Genomic DNA, 13,611 nt, shown 5'->3' with positions numbered 1-13,611 from the left:
ACACCTCTGACACTTTTCTCCATTTTACAATCCCAAGCTAAGAGTGGCCTGCCCACCCCCCAGATGTCCCATGAGGACGAGATGAAGTCACACTTGGGAAGCACTTAGGCATCGTCGTAGTAAGAGACCCGCCTCACACTGATCATCCCTGTCCCTATTACCCAGAGCACTGGGGAACCACGTTGGTGGAGCAGCCAGAGTCGGGGCTGGAACTCAGGTCTCCTGACTCCATTGCTTTCTTTCTTAATGCTGTTGTTTCCAAGGGGGGGGCCTATCAGGTGCAGGGTGGGCTGCCTGGGGCTGGGGGGGGGCTGGAAAGCGCTTCCCAGAGGCCTCCGAGGCTCCACAGAGACGTGACTGGTCCTCCCACCTGGGCCTCCCACCCAGGCCTCCCCACACTGGAACTCCTGTGTCCTCACCTCCACCCTGCTCTCCTGCCAGCTAACGGTTTCTGCTTGCCTGACTCCAGGGTCATTTTTCTGCCTGAACAGCCCAGAAATCTAAATGTGCACTGAGTGGGGGGCAGGAAAGCTTTTACTTGTGAGAATCCCTCGGGAGTCATGGCGAGGGTAAGAAGGGGGGGGGGTTACCTGGAGGTGACGCCAGGTCCCCTCCATTCACCAAGGAAGGGCTCAGAAGATGCCTGTCAGCAGGGGACAGCCCTCCTCAGAGCCTGGCCAGGAGCCCTTAGAATCCACCCACGAGGGCCTGGCCACCTAAACATTGGCACGACCCAAAGACGTCAAGGTACAAAGACTGAATTTAAATGGTGGTGGGACTCACAGCACAGAGATGCCAAAGAACACCCTCTAGAGAGACTTCACAGAGCACTGACAGCTCCCCCTCTTGAATCTTGATTAACTTGACCAGTAGAACATGGAGAAGTGACATGTGGGGACAGCCGAGGCTTGATCATAAGAGTCTTGAACCTTTGCGTCCGGGTCCCCTAAAACTTGCTTCAAGTCAGCTGCCTTGTAAGAATCCTACCCATCTGATGGCACAGGCTGTGAGGAAGACCAAGCTTCTTGGAGAGGTCCTTGAGAAGAAGATGACATGCAGAGAATAAAGAAGGCCAAGGAGCACCCAGGCCTCAGGTAGGTGCGTGAAGAAGCCATCTTGGAAGTGGATCCTGCTGTCCTAGTAGACCCCTGGTGGGTCAAAGAGAAACCACGCAGCTGAGTCCTCCTTAAACTGTTGTCCCAGAAAATCATGAGCAAATTAAAATAACTGTTCGAAGCTACCACATTTGGAGGGTAGTTTTTTACACACCCATAGAATAGACAGACTGATCACCGCTTTCCTCATTTTGCCATACCACCATATTATCATTTCCTTAAGATTTTCCTCCTTGAAGTTGAATTTTTTTTTTTTTTTTTTTTTTTTTTTACTTTGTAAGTGTTTAGACCAGTATCATGGGTTATGGGCTGATTTGTAAGTGTCCCCTCAAAATTCATGTGTTCACGTTCTTACCCCAAGTTCCTCGGGATGTCTTTAAAGAGGGGCCATCAGGGTGGGCCCTAACCCAGTAGGACTGGCTTCCTTGAAGAAGAGGAGATGAGGACCTTCAGAGAAGGAGGCCATATAAACTTGAAGACGGCCATCCTTCAGCCAAGGAGAGGCCCTGCAGGGGAGCGCATGCTCACTGGGAGGACAACCATAAATTCCCATCGACGAAATGAGGGTTTGCTTCAGGGAGGCCCCAGAGAAGCAGTGGCATTGAGAAGGCCACAGAATGTTGACGGTAGAGTTGGGCGAGAGCCAGGGCTGCTTCCTGACCCCCACACCGGCTTCCCCCCAACCCCTGTAGTTATGGGAAATTTTTAGCATCAAACTGGTTGTTCAATCTCTCAACACAAAGGGACAAAATTTCACTTAGACTATGAAGGATCTTTTTTGTCTATCAGCCACTAACCCTTTAGTGTGAATTTAGGGACTGTGTTTCCTTAGTGGGATCCGATCTAGAATGATATAAATGCACTGGGGAATTCAAGGCTGCAAATCTGGTGGCCGGGGAAGGGGGAGGGCTCCCTGCCCTGGTTGAAACCCTGCCCCCCAGTGATGGTGTGAGGAGGGGGCCTGTGGAAGGTGATTGGTCAGGAAGGCCCTCCAGAGAGATCCCTCCCTCACTCCCCCACATGGGGACAGAGCCAGAAGACACGGTCTATGAAGCAGGAAGCAGCCCTCACCTGGCCCAGATCTACTGGCACCTTGGTCTTGGACTTCCAGCTCCAGAACCGTGAGCACTACAGGGTGGTTCACAAGCCACCCAACTTGTGGCTTGCTATGGGAGCCCTAATGACCATTTCAGTCTGCTTTTTATGGCTGTGACCAAAAGACCTGACAAGAACGACTCGGAGAAGGTTGGCTCCTGGTTTCGAGGTCCAGTCCACGGTTGGCCAACTCCACCGCTCTGGGCCAAGGTGAGGCAGGTCATCATGGCGGACGGGCAGGGAGGAGGGAAGCGGCTCAGGACCCGGCAACCAGGACACACTCACCAGGGACAAACTACAAACCCCAAAGGCACTCCTCCAGTGACCCACCTCCTCCAGCCACACCCTGCCTGCCTCCAGCCACCACCCAGTTAATCCATATCAGAGGATTAATCCACTGGGTAGGCATCAGCTCTTAAAGTCCAATCATTTCACCTCTGAATGTTCTAGCAGAGTCTCACACGGGAGACCTCGGGGGACACCTCATATCCAAACCATGACACCTCTCTTTTTTAAAAAAAAATCCTCCACATCATATGTGCAATGTGGCCCTCGGTTCCCTGACCCAGGTGGTGGGTTCTGGGGTGCCCAAAGGGGTGTCTAGCCCTGTGCGCTCATTCACTCAGCCTCTGTTCTGTCTAGAGTCAGATGGTGCCTTGTTTCCCTCGGGCCCAGTGGACGAGCCTTCCCTAACGCGCGGCCCACTGGAGAGAAGCAGGGGAAACTCTCTCCTTTATTTTTTTTTTTAATTGATCAGCCTCAAACTGCGATGCACTCGGCTGGCTGCACCTTGACCTGGGTGGTGCTAATGGGAGTCACTGGGGGTTGTGCCACTGGGAGCCTTCAGGATCCACAGCCCACGGTGCACATCACCCATGCACCAGTCACACCTGAACCTAAGGAGACCTAAAATGACTTCCTGCAGAGGACTGGGCCTCAGGAACTCATCTCCTCCCTCCCCAGTGCTCCCTGGGCTCACCTCCCAAGCAAACACTTCCCCTCCTCCATCATCTCCAGACCTGGTTCTGAGGAGCCCAGTCCAAGGTGCCTGCCACCTCTGCAGAGAGGGCTGGGGCTTTTTCCTGGGGTAATGCTTGACTGGGTTTGTCCTGGTCACACTGCTGATGCCCAGAGAGGGCAGTCCCCGCTGCTTCCTGAGCTATCCTGCACTTTGCAGCCTTCCTGTGAAGCTGAAGAAGCCCCCTGCTCCTGTCCCTTCTCAAATAGGCAAAGAAAGAGCCAGTGGTTCTGGACATCCCAGGGCCTGGGTCAGAGCTGCTTGGGTCCAAGCCCTGTGCCAGCCTGGGCATGAGACAGTGGATATGGCCAACTCCTCCTCCCCACATCCCACTGGAAAGGGAGTGGCCTTTATAGAATCTTATGGGGACAAGAGGAGGGGGCTAAATAAATATTCCCAGTATCCAGAGGTCACTAAGCGACACAGTTAAAAATAATAATAATCTTCCCTAGAAGTTGGGAACAGAAAATCAAGTTGCCATGAGTCTCTACAAGTATGGGGGGGGGGGAGAGAGATCACTCCGTGTCAGCTTGCCCATACCTGGGCAGTCCCCAACCAATATGCATTTCCTCTGGCTCTAAGATTTGTTTTATGGGCTGTTTTTTTGGGAAAGTAGTAGAATAAGGTTTTTGAAATATCATCATTGAATGCTTCCAAGAAGACTCAGAACCCTGAGCAGAGAGGGAGATGGGGTTGCTTCCCGGGGTAGGAGCCACAAGGAGTCCAGGACAGTCTGGCCAGCTCTGGATGGGGCTGGCCAAGCCCAGGGCAGAGGAGGTCATCTTGCAGAGATGCCAGGGGACCACCCTGGGCAGGGCTGCTCCGCAGGGCTCACAAGTGGCTTGTTCTCTCCCAGACAGCTGGGCACCGGGCTCGGAGGAAAGGTTGGAGACAGCGTGTGTCTTGGCAGAGCCGGCGAGGAGGGACCAGGAGATAGTCCGTTTATAAGAAGGGTGTTTGCATCTCCTGTGCTTATGCAGAAGAAAGTCAGCGTGGACTCCGAGAGGGCTGGAGCCTGGGGGGATTGGAAACGTGGAGAGAGATTATGAGGTAGGGAGATGGGAAAGTGGGAGGGCTGGGGGCCAGGTTTCTGCACCTCTTGAGCCGTCAGACAGCAGAGGGAGGAGGGCAGCAGCTTCCGTGCTTGCCCCATGTGACCAGGCACAGAAAGCCAACCCAGGCTCAGGTCAACTGTCACTGACCGACATTTTCCAATACCCTTAGGAGGAACCTAGGTGCATGTTCATTCAGTGGGCCTGATCACCACCACGGAAATACCAGGACGTGACCTGGCGAAGCATGCCACCCACCACCTGGAGGTGACGCTTGGCATCAGGATGCTTGCATATCAGCTGGTGTGAGCCGGATTCCTCTCAGAGGGGAACACAGCCCCAGCTTGCCTGGAACTCTGCTGGCTTTCAGCCTCTGATGTCCTGCATCCTGGGGAAAAATCTGTCCATCCTTGGAAAAACATTTTGGTTGGTAAATCATGCCGACTACACACAGAGCTCACCCTGGGTCTTTTCAAGCACATTGGTGATTCCGTTGCCCAAATAAGTCCCACTCCCACTGTGGCCTGCCTAGCACCATGCTGAGCCCATCAACGCGGTCCACGCGTGTCGTCGATGCTGATGTCCTGCCCCACCTCCCAGTGCACACACCCCTTAGCTGCTGCCCGTGCCTCATGCAGGAAACTGACATGGACCTTCCTGGAGAACTGACCCGGGCTGCATCAAGCTAACCAGCTGGAGACGGGGCCTGCAGGGTCCCAGGCCTCGGTTGAATGCAGTGGTTCTCAGCCAGGTGACACGGGGCACGTCTAGAGACAATTTCCATTGTCATGACTGGGGGCATGCTACTGAACTCAGGTGGGCAGAGGTCAGGGATTCTCTGAGTCTCCTTTGGTGCCCAGGTTATCCCCCAAGTGTCACTAGTTCCAACGTGGAGAAACCCCGGTGCAATATGGCATCAACTTCTCTGTCGCCTGATTGATTGACAGACGCCTTCCCTCTTGCTCCCCTCCCACAAATCTCAGTCCTCCCTCCTCAGACCATGCAAGTGCTGTTTGGACCCAAGAAGACAGCCCAGGATATTTGAGAAGAGACTTGGGCTGCTCCTGAGGGATTAAACCCTCTGCCTCCTGTCACGTTCGCAGGAGCAGCGGCTGACAGGAGGAGTCTCCCAGAGTGATTGATTAAGGAAATGCACCAGGACAAACTAATGGAGAATGACAGAAGAAGATGCCCAGCCAGGGTGAGATCTCAGCAAAGCCTCGGCTTAGCCTGATCCTGCGGGGGAGCCTTGCTGTGTAAATTATAGCTCAGAGCGGGGCCCAACATTCGAGGCAAAGTAGTGAGGGCTCCAGCGCTGACCCGCCATGGCTGAGCTTCCTACAAAAGCAGTGCTGGGCTCAGAAGCTCAATGCTGTCCCCCATCGAGAGGCCATCAGCTCCTGGACTTGCAGGCAAAGTATCGTGTATCCTCTGAGCAGACCTCCAAAGACAGTCACAGCTGCAGCCACAGGACGCACGAGGTCATAGAGCTGGGGACGTTATCCAGGAGGGGTAAGAGACAGGGACTCCGGGTGGAGCTCCAACAGTGCAAATCTGCTGAAACCCAGGTGACCCGGTTAAAACCAATCACCCACTTCTGATCTGCAAAGTGCCCGATTCTGCACATGTGTCCCTCCTCCCCAGGAGCCAGCAGACAGCCATAGTGGGTTGAGCACACACGAGATGAGTGGGTAGCTTGGTGTGACGCCCTCGCCACCGGTGTCTGCCATGCCTTCCCCTCACCTCCTAAGAGGCTGCAGACGTCTCTCCCTGCTCATGATTTATTTGTCTCCAAGGTTGTTCATTAAAGGAAGCACATCTGCGCATCAAATCCACTGGGCTTCATCAGCTGAGCGCTCTCCACTCCCTGAGAGACAGCCCTACCTCCAAAGAACCATCTTCAGAATGTTCTTGAAGCCACGCATGAGCTGGAGGATGCTTGAGAGCATCGGAATTTTCTTTCCAAAATTGGCTGTGAACCTTCATTCTCGGCAGGGCAAATTTCCCGTTCCATGGGATTACCCAGGAGGACCCGGGGCCCAGGCAAGTGCCAAAACCAAGCACCTCTCCTTGGTGCCATGGAATTGCCATATCCTTAGGTCTCCTCCTTGGCAAGGGATGCTTCAATAGTGTACCACAGTGGACGGCTCATGCCACTGACAGTATTGCCTCGCCATTCTGGAAGATGGACGTGTGGGATCACAGCATGGGCAAGCCTGGCTCCTCCTGAGAGCCACGAGGCACGTCTGTTCCATGCCTTGCCCCTGCTGTTGGTTGGCTACAGACCATGTGCCCCACCTCTGCCTTCACCTTGATGTGGGGGTCTCCTTGTGTGCACGTGTCTGTGCCCAAATTTCGCCTTTTGATGAGACACACACCATATTGAATTCAGGACCCCCTCCTCTAATGTGGTCCGACGCCTTCACGGACCCTGTTGTGAGGCCCTGGAGTTTAGGCTTCAACAGGTGAGTATTTGGGAAAGGCAACTCCGTCTCCTACAGGCGTCTCACGGCAGGACGGGCTGCCATCCCGTGTTGTCGGGATGATGTTGGAGTGAAGGGAGGAGGGGAGTGTTCACAGGACAGAGGAAGGGAAGATGGCCGGGGTGACAGACAGGTCAACTATGGTGACAATGAGCCAGCCTTGGCCCACAGCCTCTGCCGAGCCTCCCGGTGGCACCAATGTCTCCACACCCTCTGTGCACCTCTTCCTATCTGCCCACACCTGCCTTTCACCCCCACGTGTTCCCTCCCCCCACTGGGACACACACACACACACACACACACACATTGGCCCCAGTTCCAGGTCAGCGGCCACCAGCTTGCTGCAGGTAACACCCTGACCGTGTCGTGGACACTCTCTCTGAAGACTCTGTCCCAAGGTTTGTGGATACCCTGGGCAAGGCGAGGCCCTGGACATCACTCCTCCTAGGCCACAGGCACCTTGACCAACAGAGGTGGGAGCCAACTGATAAGTGCTCCCGTCCTGGGGCCCTGGCAGACACTTCTGAGATGCGTTTCATAGGACTCCTTGGGTCCAGCAGAAGAAGCACCGGACGCCTATGGTGTGGCCAGGTCCTCCGGCTCCTGCCCTGATCTTTTTCCTTCTCTGTGGGGTCAGGTCCTACATTTGCTCTCTGTGCATGAACCTTGCCTCCGACTCTGCTCTCAGACTCAGGCCAAGACCTTCTGGGCACTTCCACAAAAGGGAGTGGGCTTCTGCCTGGTGCCAACAGCACATCCCACCTCCTCCAACCCCCACCCATGGGGACAAAGAAAGCTTTCAGGGGACAGCATTGGGAGGGTGAGGAGAGGGGTGGGAGGGGCTGGGACACCTTCTCCTTGCTGTGTCAACCCTGAGAGCAGGTCTCAGCAGGGCTCTGGGCTGTGGCCAGGGCTTGAAGCTTTGAAGCCTCACCTTCCCAGGAGGAGCCTTGGGCCAGGGGCTTCTGCTGTCCGCACCTTGGTATTCTGCTCTGTGCAATGGGCGTCCTAACAATGTGGAGGGCAGTGACCTCAGGGGAGCCCAGGGAGTGACAGGGGGCTGCGAGTGTTCTGCTTCTGCATCAAGGGTGCTGCTCTCTGGGTGGGTCTGGTGGGTGACCACTGAGGACATCTGTGGTTCTTTAATAAGAACTTTTAAACACGAAATAAAATATTACCTGCTGCTGTTGCTGTTAGTGATGTCATTCATTCCAAGCTGTAGGAGAAGCTGGAGGCGCTCTTGGCTGATGCCAGGACCCCAGGGCCTTGCCTGGGGCTCTGGTCACTCAACACCCCTGAGCAAGAGCCCAGGTCACATGCTGGGGACTGCTCCCAGTTATCCCCATTTTACAGATAGGGACACCGAGGCCCATAAAGTCAAGGTCACCCAAACACAGCCCGTGCTCCTGAGGGCTGCCCTTCCCAGCGGGCCCCAGCCCTCCATCCCTTTCCTCCCCTCCCTCACCCCTGCCCTCTCTCCCCTCCCCCGCCAGTGCTTTTAGCCAGGCTGGGTCCTTGCCAAGTCTGGGCTGTCACAGCGTTCCCATCTTTGATCACCAGGCAGCCCAGATGTTGGGCTGATCAAAGGCAGCTGCTGCCTGGACCCGCCCCAGAGAGCACCATTATGGATGCTCTTGGAGAGGGCAGAGCCTGGTGGGACAGATGCAGGATGTGACAAGGAGCCTTGCTGGGCAGGGCTCCTCTGGGTGGTTCCAAAAGCTAGGTGGGCTCTGGGCCCTTCCAGGACGCTGCAAGTCTCAGGAGGACCGGGTCATGGCAGAGAAACGGGTGCTCAGCCCAGGACATGATGCAGCTTGATCCAGGGGCCCTGGCCTCTCGTCAGGTCACTCAGCACCATGTCAGAGGTGAACGAGGAGGCGGGCAGCAGCCCAGCTCCTGGGGATGATTCCCACCGTTGATGTGACCCCAGCACATCTCACAGGTGCTCCAGAGACAAATTTCCTGCTACAACTAAATTAATTTTTTTTTAAAAAAAAAGCAGAACATGCAACAACATACACAAGATACCTAGTGAGCTTTTATTTTTAAAATACAGAAGAATAGAGAGCAGAGAAAAACAGATACAGTGGGGGTGAATACAGTGGTCGATCTGTCGTTCGTTAATTTGACTCAATTTATAAGCAGACTCTCAAATCACAACACATAAGATGTATTCAATGTTTCCTGGTTTCCAGACACAGGTTTACCTCAATTTTGGACAATTAACGTATGTGATTTTTATTAATATATATTTTTTTTAATCTGAGAAAAATGTAAAAGTGTGCCTACTTGGATACCCACTTTCCAACAGATGTGATGTAACCAGGTAAACACTCCTGGAGGTGACAGATCGCCAGATACAAAGCTGGCACATGCCAGGAGCCCTGCACCTGCAACCTGACTGGTGGGTGGAAACCCCACCTCGGCTCTCCTCCCCATGGGCAAAAGGGGGATTTATGGTGTGCTGAAGGGCTGGTCTTCCCCCACCCCACCAGCCCTGGGATCATGCGGCCGCCTTGCTGGGGTGCATGCTCTCTGCCCAGCTCTTTGCAGTGTTATGTGCAACAAGAGTTGTGGAAAGTGGGATTGTCCTGGGTTTGCCGGGTACAGAAATGGAGGCAAGAAGAACCAGGAACTGTGGGTGCTGGAACCCGCACACACCAGCTTCTCCCTGCAGATCATTGCTCAGAAATTTCCAGAGTCAGTGGCTGAATGTGGCCACCATTATAAAAAATATCCATTAAGGCATAAGATTGCAGCTTTGTGGTTGGGCACCTGCCTCGCACATGCGGGAAACTGGCCCCAGCAGGAGCGTTGGTAACCTGGAAACTGGCGATCGCTATACAGCAGGTGTTGTGGTTCAGAAGTGAGGTGTCCCCCCAGAAGGTTCAGAGGTGAAATGATGGGGTTTCGAGAGCCTTAACCTAGTCAGCCTGTGAATTCAGTGGCATGGATTAGCTGGGGTCACCTAGGCAGGGCGGGTGTGGCTGGAGGAGGCAGATCCCTGGGGTTGTCTGTGGAGGGGATAGTGTCCTTGTTGAGCAGAGCTCTCTCTGCCCCCCGACTGTCATGTCCTCAGCTGTTCTCCTCCGCCAAACTCTTCCCTGGGCACAGAGCAATGGAGTCGGCCGTCTATTGACTGAGACCTCTGAAAACCATGAGCCCCAAATAAACTTTTCCTCCTCTAAGTTGTTCTTGTAGGGTCTTTTGGTCACAGAAGTGAAAAAAAAAAAAAAAAAAAAAAAAAACGAAACAAAACAAAACACACACACACACACAAAAAAAAAACCAACTAATACAGCAGGAATTCCCTCTCCCCACAACATACTCTGTCCCATGGAAAACCATTGTTAAACATTTACCAGCTGAGACAGGAGATTCGCAAGTTCAAAGCCAGCCTCAGCAAGGGCAAGGCCCTAAGCAACTCAGGGAGACCCTGTCTCTAATAAAACACAAAATAGGGCTGGGGACGTGGCTCAGTGGTTGAGTGCCCCTGAGCTCAAAGCCTGGTACCAAAAAAAAAAAAAAAAACCAAATTGGGGATAGAATGGTGAGGACAGAATTCAAAATACATCCACTCCTCCTTCATGCTTAGCTTCCTTTAAAATTGTCAAATAAAAATTGAACATCTTGAAGATGTGGGACATGAGTTGACATACTAGACAGCACAGAAAGACAAGCACAATCTCATGGACACCTACAAGCTCCCCCTCCCCAGCACTGGGGTGTTGAACCCAGGGGTGCCCTACCGTGGAGCTGCACCCCCAGCCTTTTTTATATTTTATTTTGAGCCAGGGTCTCGCTAAGTTGCCGAGGCTGGCCTCAAACTTGCCATGCTCCTGCCTCAGCCTCCTGGGCCACTGGGATTACAGGAGTGCACCACTACATCCAGAAGTACAGACAAAGGTCCTAACCCTGACTTTAGCCCTGAATGGGGTGTGCGCACCGGCTTCCTGGGGCCCACAGCTGAGAGCTACACCTGGTGGCTGAGAATCCTGACAGTACTTACTGAGCACTTGTGCATACCGGGGTGCATACTTGTGCATACTTGGGCAAGTGCTTCAAGGTAATTATCCCATCTCTTCCCACCATAGATGCTCAGACATTGAAATATGCTGAAGAAAACCCACTTTATGTTTCTATTTCCCCCAGTCAAACATTACACAAACCATTCCAAGCCTTTGGAATAGAAGAGCAAAGAAAAAAGAAAGCCCAATTCATAGATACCCTGGTTTCTCCTCTGTCACTCTCTGTCTTGAAACCATCATGTAAACCCCAGTCCTGGCAGTCAGCAGTCTGTCGGCCAGCAGGCCGGAGCAATACCCCCGCAAATCAACTTTAACACAATCAGAGGGACCCTCCCCACAAAGATCTGGTCTCCGTCCCACACCGGCTGAGTCTCCCCTCTGCCTGCCCATGCCTTCCTCACACAGTAACTGCCCATTGCCCTGATCTATCCGCATTTGCTGAGTGCTGAACAGACCCAGCTCCCCTGGTTGCCATCTCTGTGCCCTCAAACCGGTGGCTTGGCTTAAAGGGCAGTGCCCGTGAGCTCCCCGTGTGACCACTCCAGACAGCACTTGCTTGTCACTTGTGTGTGTGTTGGGGGTTATGGCTCCTGGTCAGCAGGGCTGTTCTCTCAGCACAGAGGGACACGGGAGAGGCGGCGAGGCATCTGGAGGCGCCCCCTGAGTGGCCCACGGCCCTGCCTCCATGCTCCTGAGCTGCGGCCTCCCCCTCCCTCCCTCCACCATGGCCCCTGAGAGCATAGACCAGGGAGGGGCTGATCAATCACAGGACTTTAAAGGACTGCTGGCGTTTGGACACGGTGTCCTCCAGTGTTTCTCTTAGCTACATGGTAACACCCGTTTGTTTAGAACTCACAGCAAATACATCTTGGAGAGGACTTTGATCCCTGGCAGCTGTGTACGTGTGAGTGAGGCCGAGTCCCAGGGCAGAGAGGACCTGGGAAGGAGGCGGGCTGGGCGGTCTCTCTCATGCCCTCTGGGCTAGACACCTCACCCCAGGCCTCACTCCAGCATGCCATGCTTGGAGACCAAAGTGAAAGCAATAGCCCAAGCTCCAATGTCAGAGGGTCCGGGTTCAAGTCCAGGCTCTGCCACTTTCCAGCTGCGTGACCTTAGGCAAGTCACTCAACCTCTCTGGGCATCACTTTCTTCAACTGTAAAATAGACCTGATCATAGTTCTTGAAGTCAGCAGCTTGCACAGGAGTAAATGGGATCATGCACTTGAAGAGCCTGGGGTAAGGCAGGAACCTAACAAATCTTTGAATGACAAGACCTTTGGCTGTGCTTACTGGAAAGGCAGAGTAACCCTGTAACTGAAATGTTACAGACGGCAGTCCTATGGGCTAGCCCCATGACCGCCTGTGAGTTACTCCCCTCTCTGAGTCTCGGTCTCCTCATCCATAAAAGGGAAATGATAAATCTCTCCCTAAATGAACTGCAGCAATACTTTAAAGTGCTTAGAACATACCTCAGACATGGCGCCCTCTGTAGACATACCACCTCCCTTGGGGGTGTAATGAGCAGCAGCAGTAGCTGCTGTGTGACCACAGGTATTGCCCCTACCTCTCTGAACAGCTTCTTATCAGAAAAGGGTAGTCATAAAAATAACAAAGAAGAAAAAGGGTAAGCTTTCCTGCAGGGTAGAGTTGAGGAAGTCATGAAATGAGATCACAGGAAGTGGCGGGGGGGGGGGGGGGGGGGGGAGACAGCCACACATTAGGGTCATCCAAGGACAGATGGTGCCACCTTTGCCTCAGTTTCCCACCTGGCACCGCAGATGCTTTCTCCCACCTAGTAATTCTGACACAGCATTGGGTGTGGCCCCGAAGGCCGTGGGTGGACAAAGTCCCCTTTTCCTCCCGGCCTCCTCGACTGTGTCCCCGTTTCTTGGAGTAGCCTGAGGCAGCCTCCTCCATAACCACAAAGACCTGCACCACCTCCTCCTTCAGGTCCTGAGGTCAGGGTGGGGGGGAGCCCTAGCTGTCTGCTGGGGAACTACATTTCCCAGCATGCCTTGCAGCTAGAGGGTCACGTGGCTGAATCCTGGCCAATGGTAAGCAGGTATCTTTGCTGGGACCCTAAAGATGCCTCTGTGGGTGTCTGACCAGCAGCAAGAGCCCCTGCTCCTCCTCCTTGCCTCCTCCTTCCCATCTGCAATGCAGTGAAGTTGGCTGGAGCAGCACAGAGTGTCCTCCATCTTGAACCACCCTGTGTCTCTCCCCCTCTTATGAGGACACCAGTCCTACTGGATCAGGACTTATGTCCTCATTTCACCTTAATTACCTCCATAAAGTCCCTAATACAGCCGCACTGGGGGCCACTAGGAATGCAGTGGGGACACAGTTCACTCCCTGCTGTCCCCTCTCAGGCAGACAATTGGGCGTGTACCTCCACAGCATGGCTGGCATGTTGGTGGCACGCTCCTGCTGCCAGATAGAAGCCAGGGAGGCTGTGGACTGAGGCTGGATACCCTCCCTAACAAGCAGGGCCAGGCTGGAGGGAGAGGGAGAAGGGTTGTCTGCGTCCCCTCCCCCTCTGAACATGCCCAAGTTCCCAGAAACTCAAATCCCGCAGCTTAAACAAGAAAAGAAAAATGATGCTTATGAATGCCCTCCTCCCAGAACAGCACATAGGAACATTGAGCAGGAAGGGAATCTGCTGAACCCCGAGGGGGCGGGACGCTGGCGCTCCTGGGGCCAGGCCACCCATCCCCCGCTTGCTGCGCTCCTGGCACCTGCTCCCCAGAGGCCAGCTCCTGCCCTGGGAGCCCCAAGAAACCACGTGGAGAAGTCATCAGGACATCAGGACACCTGACCAAG

The sequence above is a fragment of the Callospermophilus lateralis genome, chromosome 1, assembly GCF_048772815.1.
Source record: "Callospermophilus lateralis isolate mCalLat2 chromosome 1, mCalLat2.hap1, whole genome shotgun sequence".
In the NCBI taxonomy this organism is placed as follows: domain Eukaryota; kingdom Metazoa; phylum Chordata; class Mammalia; order Rodentia; family Sciuridae; genus Callospermophilus; species Callospermophilus lateralis.
This window is presented reverse-complemented; position numbering follows the sequence as displayed.